Genomic DNA, 9,207 nt, shown 5'->3' with positions numbered 1-9,207 from the left:
CAAATTTCACTGATAAATAAGCCCTTCGGGAGGATCGGTGGCCGCACAATTATATGTGTCGTCCGTACTTCACTTGGCTCTGTACATTAAAGGCTCTGGCAATCACATAATTTGGTCTATGGAGGCACTTTAGCTTTTGCGTCCGCACTTCTCGTTCTACGACTTCACTCCTAGCAAGGCTTCATACTTGGTCGTTCTGAAAACTCTCTGAACTTTTTGAATTCTTGTCAGTGCGACCGAGTTTTGCGGCCGCACAAATTGTGTGTGGTCCGCACTTCATTTCAATTATCATCTGAGCATCAACATCAGTTCTATGACCATATAGAGAATTCTGTGATCCGCGCTTTCTTTTGTGGTCGCATAATTACTTCTGCAGACCGCACTTTTAGCCTGCTGCGCTCCTTCTTGACTTATGAGCCAGACACTCCTTCTTGAGTTATATTTCATCATTAAAATCAAATTCTCTAACATTTCTACAATTTGCACAATTTTATTAGTTATGGGAACTGAAATCAACACCTTTGGACTGAAACTAAAGCGAGAAGGTACTAATAAGTGGTTAAAATTCACACTTATCAACTCTCCTAAACTTAAGTTTTTGCTTGTCCTCAAGCATATAGACTAGTTTCCACCTCCTTAGAGTGAAAAGTCATTTCAGAGAGTCAATGATAGACATTCATACCCATTTGTGACCAACAGTTATCCATTATACCCATGATTTATCAACAAGGTGACAAATCACGTATTATGCACATATAGTTCTAATGTGACATTTGAGCTTCAAGAATTGACTTTACTCAGCAAGGACTCTTGTTCTATTATGTAGATCATGGTGAACCAAACACTTCCTCTTCTACCTTCAATTTACCAAGATCACTTCAAGAGTTAGCACTGAATCTTTAAATCAATGGATGGCTCACTCTTCTTTCACAAAAGAATGTCACAAGTACAACTTTAAGTACCATAGGCTTGTCCCTAATGTGGACCACTAGTAATGTAATCTCACTCAGTTCAAAATCAAGTAGGACTTTATTCGAGTTGTAATGAAAGATTTTGGATTGGGGTAGGATACCATATGGGTAAGTGGTTACACCTTTCCTTAATCACTCTGCATTTTCATTTCTCGACTTACATTTACTAACTCTTAGAGGCATTATCTTTTTTTGAGGGGTTAGAGAGACTTGACATCACTCTTTCTTATTCATTTCATTCTTTTTTCTCCCTTGATGCTCATGCTAGAGAAAATTACGTCTTTTTGGTTTCATCAACCCTTCTTTTTATTCTCTTTTTGGCATTTTCTTTTTATTATTTTTCTTTTCTTGCTTTCTCTTTGCATAAAAATCATTCTTTTCTGTTTTTGGTGCCTTTGTACCTCTTTCAAATCCTCAACTCTCCCCCAAACTTATTCCTTAAATCACTTATTTCACAAGTGTGTTAAGGAAAGTCCGGCTGCCAAGAGAGGATTATGACAAAATGTGTAAAGACTTATAGTGTGGTTACCAAATGAGAAAGGCTAAAGGCTCAATGATGGTTGACTAGTGATAATAACATGGCAATAGAAAGCTCAAACGGACAAGGTAAATACTACAATCATTTCCCAACCTAAGCAAACTTCGGATTTCGCCTTGAAGCATATCCGAGAAAAGTTTTAGACCATTCGCATGGGTACTTGGACTAGCAATGAAAGATCACCTCACCCCTCATGCAACTCGACTGTAAAAGAGGATAGAGCCGAGAGACTACAACAAACACAATCAAGGGAAAGACCACAATGGTCCAATAAACCACTCAATGATTACCAAAGTCAACTCAAGAGTCTCAAAGACACTAACTATAGCTATTTTTTGAAAAACCTTGTTTCAAACCATAAGAACGTAGTTAAGTGTGTTGGTACCAAATGAAACATGAATAATTATTTTTCAAGAATGACTTGATATTGGATTTTATTCATTACTATTACTATTATTATTATGTAAACAAAAAAACAGACTCATTCCTTTAAGAAGGTTGTCAATCCATCCATCATCGGGAATAGTTATCCAGTAACTACCTTTGGAAAGAATCGTGACATTAAGAAAACAAAAAGCTTATTATTTATACTACTACGAAAAACATAAAAATAATCTATTAGGAAAACAAGAACCAAATTGGAAAATTAAGGAAGATAATGAGCAATAACTAACTAAAGATAGATAAAGTAAAAATAAGAGAAGAAATAGAATCTTCCAATTATCATAATCCGAATGTATCCAAATATGTCAAACAATAAACTCCACTCCCTCCCCCTCGAATAAAAGTAAGCATTGTCCCCAATGTTTAACAAAATTAGAGTGAGAAGAGAGAGGGAGGAGAAAAACTATCTAAACATCCTTGGACATCTCAATATCCCAAGCATCATCATATCCTGTTGGGTCAGCCAACTATATTTCATCATCATCATATCTGGGTGTGGCAGAGTTGCAAACATCGCTCACACTACTTTAGCAGTGTAGACAGCAAGGCATGGCTCATCAAACTTTCCAACTGATGCAGTCGGTGTAGATGGATCTGGGGCAGACTGGTCTGGGTCAAGCAGCATGTCAAGCAACAAATCCCCAACTATCGCAAGTTGGGTCACCTCCTTCCTAAGCTTATCAACTAATCTCTTGCTGGCCTGGGACTTCGTAAACTTCTTCACCTCATTGTTCATGTCCTCAATACCTGACCCATGTTGTACCAGAGTGTTCATAATCAACTTCTGGTTCTCCAGGACCTTGAGCAGCTTCTCATCAAAATCAGTGGGAACTTGTAGTGCCTGTGTGGATGCCTGCCCTGCAACAATCCTAGATATCTCAGACATCTTTGAAGTAGCTATATGCATCTAGTTGTGGAGACTCGCTAATGTATAGGAGACTCGTAGAGTAGATAATGGAGTTGTAGGCATGGGCACCGGCCTGGGAGCTGGAGTAGAGGGTGCCTTTGGGGCTGTGGTAGCACCTAAAGATTGTGGCGGGGGAATAACAACAACACTAAAAGAGGTCTTAGGTGATGTAGATGGAATGTCATCTATGTTAGAAACTACCACTGCCAGCTTAACAGACTAGCATGTAGCGGTAGAAGGATGAACCCTCTTCTTTGGGTTGGTCGAATCTATTAAGAAGTACCCGTCAAACAGCTTCTTCGGCTTCACCTTTGTATCATGTTCTCTTAGCTCTACCTTTACATCAGCAAGGTATTCTATGATAGTGTCGAGAAAGGGGTAGGCCATGATGGTGTGCTGTGCTACCATTGTGATATTGGTTGACATCATAACACCCATATTGATTGGGTACCATGCCATTATAGAAGCCACAAGAACTGCAAGGAGAATAGGTAAGATGTTCTCATTCTGGCTCGTGTCCAGTCTGCTACATACAAATATCTGCCAACCCTTTACCTTAAAACTCAGTTTGTTCCACTGAATGGGAACCCCAATAGTGATCTATGGCAGAGATGAGAATAGTGGTGTTAAGATCTCCGCAAGCCATGACCAGACTTCTTATTTCATAGTACACTTCTCTAGGTACTCTTTCAGCTCTAAGTCCTCAAACCCCAAGTACACATTTAGATGTGATAATCAAACCTCACCTTGAGGTTGCATACTATGGTCCCCTTTGTCCGTTTTTGGATGTAAGAAATGTTGGCGTAGAACTCGCGGACAAGGTGCTCCTTGGCATACACCACTCTCTCAATGAACAACATCCAACCCTTCCTCACTTTGAACTATCTCAGCACTGCAGGGTTGTATTTATCTAGATGTTTTAACAGAAACTGCCTCTCAAGGGTCAAGGATATCATGGGCCACCATATTCGGAAGTTAGTGGAGGCAGCCAAGCTAACAAATTTGTCCTCCCATATCTCCTTCTTCTTTGATATCTCCACACCAGTGGATGTACCCTCTCCCCTCTACTATCATCAGGGACATCATGAATAGTTTGCATATCTATCTATGGAACAACTGCTTACCTAGAAGTCCTTCTAGCACTTTTTGAACCCTTGGAAATGCTGTGAGATGAAGAGGCCTCATCTATGGGCTCAGATCGCCTCTGTGACCTAGATTGTGCAACTACTTGCTACTCCAGAATAGACACAACGTTTCCCTTAAAAGATTCCCTAGATATGATATAAGAGCTAGACTTGAAGAGGTCGGCACCCCTCCCTCTACTTGTCGTGGCCTTCTTCCTACTTGTCGACCCCTAGAAGAGTCACCTCAGCTTTGTTGTAGCTTCGTTGCAGCCTCACAATCAAACCATTATCTGTATCAAAGGAAAGAGGATTGTTAGTTGCAAGTTATCATTACACACATTCAAGACTTATGTAGGGAAGGGAGAACATTATGGACACAGTAAGGTTACTATAGACATAACATGCTATAAGGATGGGTATATATTCGGAAAAACCGATAACCTAAGTCAAAAAATGCTTATTAGGTTATTGGGTTAACGGTTCGATAACGGTCTAGTATTTTTTACTATTGGGTTATCAGTTCAGGCCTCATTAATCGATTAACCAATAACCCAATAAGAATTAGTAAAATTATGACTTTACCCTTAAGTATATAAATACATTTAGGGCTTCAGACCTTTAGTTCATTCTTGTTTTCTCATAACTTTTCTCAGCCATAGTATGTACTCTTCATTCTTCAAGTCTTCACAGTTCACTCTTCTACAATTAATAAAAGTTGCATTTTCCATTACTGGAAGTTGCATTTGCACCATTAACAAGGGAATTTCAAATTATTGCTATGCTTCGAATCTGACTATGCAAACTTTAGTGATCGAAATTATGTCTGTGTGTGTTACACTTTCTTACCTCTAGATTGAGTTATTCTATTTGGTAAACTAACAACCAAAATGATAACGATCGAAAATCGATAACCAATAACCGATATATTATCGGTTCGGCTATTCATTTAGCATATTTATAAATCGTTAACTGATATGCTAAACCAATAATATTTATAATTGAACCGAAATATTTGATTCCCACCCCTAACATGCAGCAGGAAATGAGAACTATGGTTCGCACATTGTTCATTTGTGGCCATAGAAAGGGAGCGCGAACTGCACAATTGCAAGTGTAGGCGAGCTTCTGACAACTAAACTTTAGAGGCCTGGAAGCCTCTTCTCCGAAGACAATGCAGTGGACTTTATGCGGCCGCATAATACATCTCCAATCCACCGAATTATTAGTGCGGTCCGCACATTTGTGTATCAAGAGGTAGACCTCTGATAGAGTATGCAGACTTAAGTGCGGCCTCACTCAGATTTGTGCAGTTTGCACAATTATAGTGCAACCTCTCTTATATTTCTACGGTCCGCCAAATAAAGTGCGGCAGCAGAAGCACTTGCCTTCACCCAGTTGTCTAGAACAACAAAGTTGCGGACTGCACATATTCATGTGCGGCCGTAGATTTCAAATTTTTATGAACAGGTAGTCATTTTTTTAATTAGATTTTGCAATTACTTGTACAAATTGGTATGGCAACATAGTATAAATATGAAATCTCACTAACCCAACCCAGTAGAGAATGTATTATCAACTACTCAGTAAATATCTACCCCATATGGACACATGGATAAACTCTAATAACAGATGGCCTAAAAATAAACTAAAATTTTAAAAATTAAACTAACACAAAAATTAACATGAAATGAATGCATACCAGATAGAATGAGTGCACAAAGTGTGTAAGCACATGTAGGTGTGTGAGATGGGCAATAAAAATCTCTCGGTAAGAAGTTGTCGAGTATAGTGATTATGACGAGGGTGAAAAGTGTAATATAATCTCCAAACCCCTATTTATACTTAGAGTTACTAAGAGGAAAAGAGACCGAGTGTGGCCACACAATTCCAAGTGCGGTTCACACTCTTTTAGCTGGGTCTTCTTTCTCTGAAACTCATGTGCGGTCTATACATTGTTTAGTGCGGTGGCATAATTCTTCTTGCGGTCGCAGATTTGCCCCGCACTGATAGACTCAAACTTCAGAGAGTTTACATTTTGACACTTTGGAAAACCTACAATTGCGCGGTCTGCATGTGAAATGTGCGGCCGCACAAGCACCTCTACTGTGGCACAATTCTGCAGTCCGCACAATTAAAGTATGGTCTGTAGTTGCTTCAACGCTTTGCCTTTTTTCATCCACCCTTGCTGCATGTAACACTCAATCTTGTAGCACACTTCAAATCAGGTTAATATAACAAATAACATCTAACTACAATAGAAAGAGGAAAATAACATGGGTAGCCCCCATGCCTGATTTAACGTCACGACACGACGTAATGTCAAAGCATCCTCAAGTGAAGTAAATGACCGTCACTACGTGGCTATCTCTAACTTTTCCCAAGTTGTGTTTCACTCAGTGACCATTGACTCGGAATACTTTATTGCTTTTTTCATAAAGTCTAATGCATCAAAAGGTGTTACACCAACAATTTAAAATGGACTACTCCACTTGGATTTTAACTTCCCGGGAAACATTCTCAACCTTGAGTTAAACAACAATACAAGATCACTCACCTTGAACTCTTTGTTACAAATGTATCTGTCATGAAGATATTTCATCTTTTCTTTGTACAATGACAAACTCGCATATGCATGGTACCAAAACTCATCCAGTTCATTCAAGTGCAACCAGCAAATTAGCGGCTACTTCCCAATCAAGATTCAAATTTTTTTGATCCCACATTGCCTTGTGCTCTAGTTCTATCGGAAGATGATAAGCTTTTCCGAACACTAACCTGTATGGACACATTCCGATAGGTGTTTTGTATGTCGTCCGATAATCCCATAACGCATCATCAAGCTTCTTTGACCAATCCGTCCGATTAACATTCACATTTTAGACAACATACTCTTTCTCTCCCGGTTGGAGACTTCCACTTACGCACTAGCTTGTGGGTTATAGGGAGTCATGACCTTGTGAGTAACACCATATTTTCTAAGAAAAGTGTCAAAAGATTTTTTGCAAAAGTGTGACCCCCCAATCGCTTATGATTGCACATGGAGTACCAAATTTTGTAAAAATATTCTTCTTCAAGAAAGCTACTACACTTCTCGCCTCATTATTGGGTAAGTCAATGGCCTCATCCCATTTAAACACATAATCCATCATGACCAAGATGTAAGTGTTTCCACTAGAGCTCACAAAAAGGCCCATGAAGTCAATGCCCCAAACATTGAAAGTATCAATCTCCAAAATGGTTGTGAGAGGAACTTCAATTTTCTTTGAGATTCCATCGGCCCATTGACATTTATCACATCTTTTCACCAAATCACTATCATCCTTGTAAAGAATAGGCCAATAGAAACCACAACTAAGAACTTTGGCCGCTGTTCTTACTCCACTATGATGACTACCATATGGTGAGGAATGACAAGCCCCAAAAATATCACCTTGCTCTTCTTCAATTACACACCTTCTAATCACCCTATCCATAAAAATTCAGCAAAGTTATGGTTCATCCCAATAATTATATTGACAATCTCTTTTAAGCTTCTTCCATTGATTTGAAGAGAACTCATCCGGAATGATTCCACTCACAAGAAAATTTTCCAGGTCCGCAAACTATGGCACCTCTTTTATTAAAATTGCCAAAAGTAGCTCATTGGGAAAGGAGTCATTGATTTCAAAGCCATCATGCGACCTCCCCCCTCCAAACGAGACAAGTGGTCCGCCACTTGGTTTTCACTACCTTTCCTATCTTGGATATCAATGTCAAATTCTTGTAACAAGAGTACCTATCTCATCAATCGGGCTTTGGAATCCTTTTTGCTCATAAAATAGAAAAATGACACATGGCCCGTGTGGACAATAACTTTGGCACCAATCAAGTACGGGCAGAACTTCTCAATTGCAAAGAAAATAACAAGGAGCTCTTTCTCCGTAACGGTATAATTGATTTGGTCACTATTCATGGTATTACAAGCATAGTAGACCTGATGGAAAATTTTGTTGATACGTTGCTCCAAAACAGTCCAAATTGTTATGTCACTTGCATCACACATGAGTTCAAAAGGCACACTCCAATTTGGAGTAGTAATGATAAGAGTAGTTGTTAACTTGAGCTTCGATATTTCAAAAGCCCTCATGAAATAATCATTGAAATTGAACTTGGCATCTTCCTCAAGGAGTTTACACAATGGGTTCACCACTTCAGAGAAATCTTTGATAAAGCACCGGTAAAAATCCGCATGGCCTAGGAAACTCCACACACCCATCACCGAAGTTAGGGGTAGAAGCTTAGAAATTACCTCAATCTTCTACTTATCAACTTCAACTCCATTATTTGAGATTTTATGGCCAAGAACAGTACCTTCCTCAACCATGAAATGGCATTTCTCCCAATTGAGTACCAAGTTGGTTTCTTCACATCAAGCCAATACTTTGTCCAAATTTTCCAAACAATCATTAAAAGAATCCCCAACTAACGAGAAGTTATCCATGAAAACATCAAGGTAGTCCTCCACCATGTCCATGAAAATAGCCATCATACACCGTTGAAAAGTCACCAGTGCATTGCACAAACCAAATGACATCCTCTTGAAAGCAAAATTGCCATAGGGACATGTAAATGTTGTTTTCTCTTGATCTTCCAGAGCAATAAGTATTTGGTTATAGCCCAAGTACCCATCAAGAAAGCAGTAGAAAGAACGGCCGGCCAATCTATCGAGCATTTTATGTAAGAAAGGAAGTGGAAAGTGATCTTTTTTTGTAACTTTGTTGAGCTTGTGATAATCCATACATACCCTCAAAACCGGTCACCGTTCTTGTAGGAATCAATCCATTCTTATAATTGGTAAACATCGTCATGACCCCTTCTTTGGGACACATTGAACCTGAGAGGTCCATGAACTATTGGAGATATAGCAGACAACCCTGACGTCCAACCAATTGATAATGTCCTTCTTGAGAACTTCTTCTATAGCCTCATTGAGTCTTCTTTGATGTTAAATGGATGGTTTAGTAACATCCTCCAACTTGATTTTATGCATGGAAAAGGCTAGGATTATACCCCAAATATCCGCCAAAGTCCACCCAATAGCCTTCTTCCTCTTTTTTAACACCGCTAATGTGGAATAAACCTGCACGTTAGTCAAAAAAGAAGAAAGAATAACCGGTAAAGTAGATCAAGGGCCAAGAAATTCATACCGAAGGTGTAGAGGCAATGGATTCAACTCCAAAGTAG

This window comes from Nicotiana sylvestris, chromosome 12, assembly GCF_000393655.2.
Source record: "Nicotiana sylvestris chromosome 12, ASM39365v2, whole genome shotgun sequence".
NCBI classification, from domain to species: domain Eukaryota; kingdom Viridiplantae; phylum Streptophyta; class Magnoliopsida; order Solanales; family Solanaceae; genus Nicotiana; species Nicotiana sylvestris.
The sequence above is the reverse complement of the archived record's forward strand: the minus strand, read 5'-3'. Positions refer to the sequence as shown.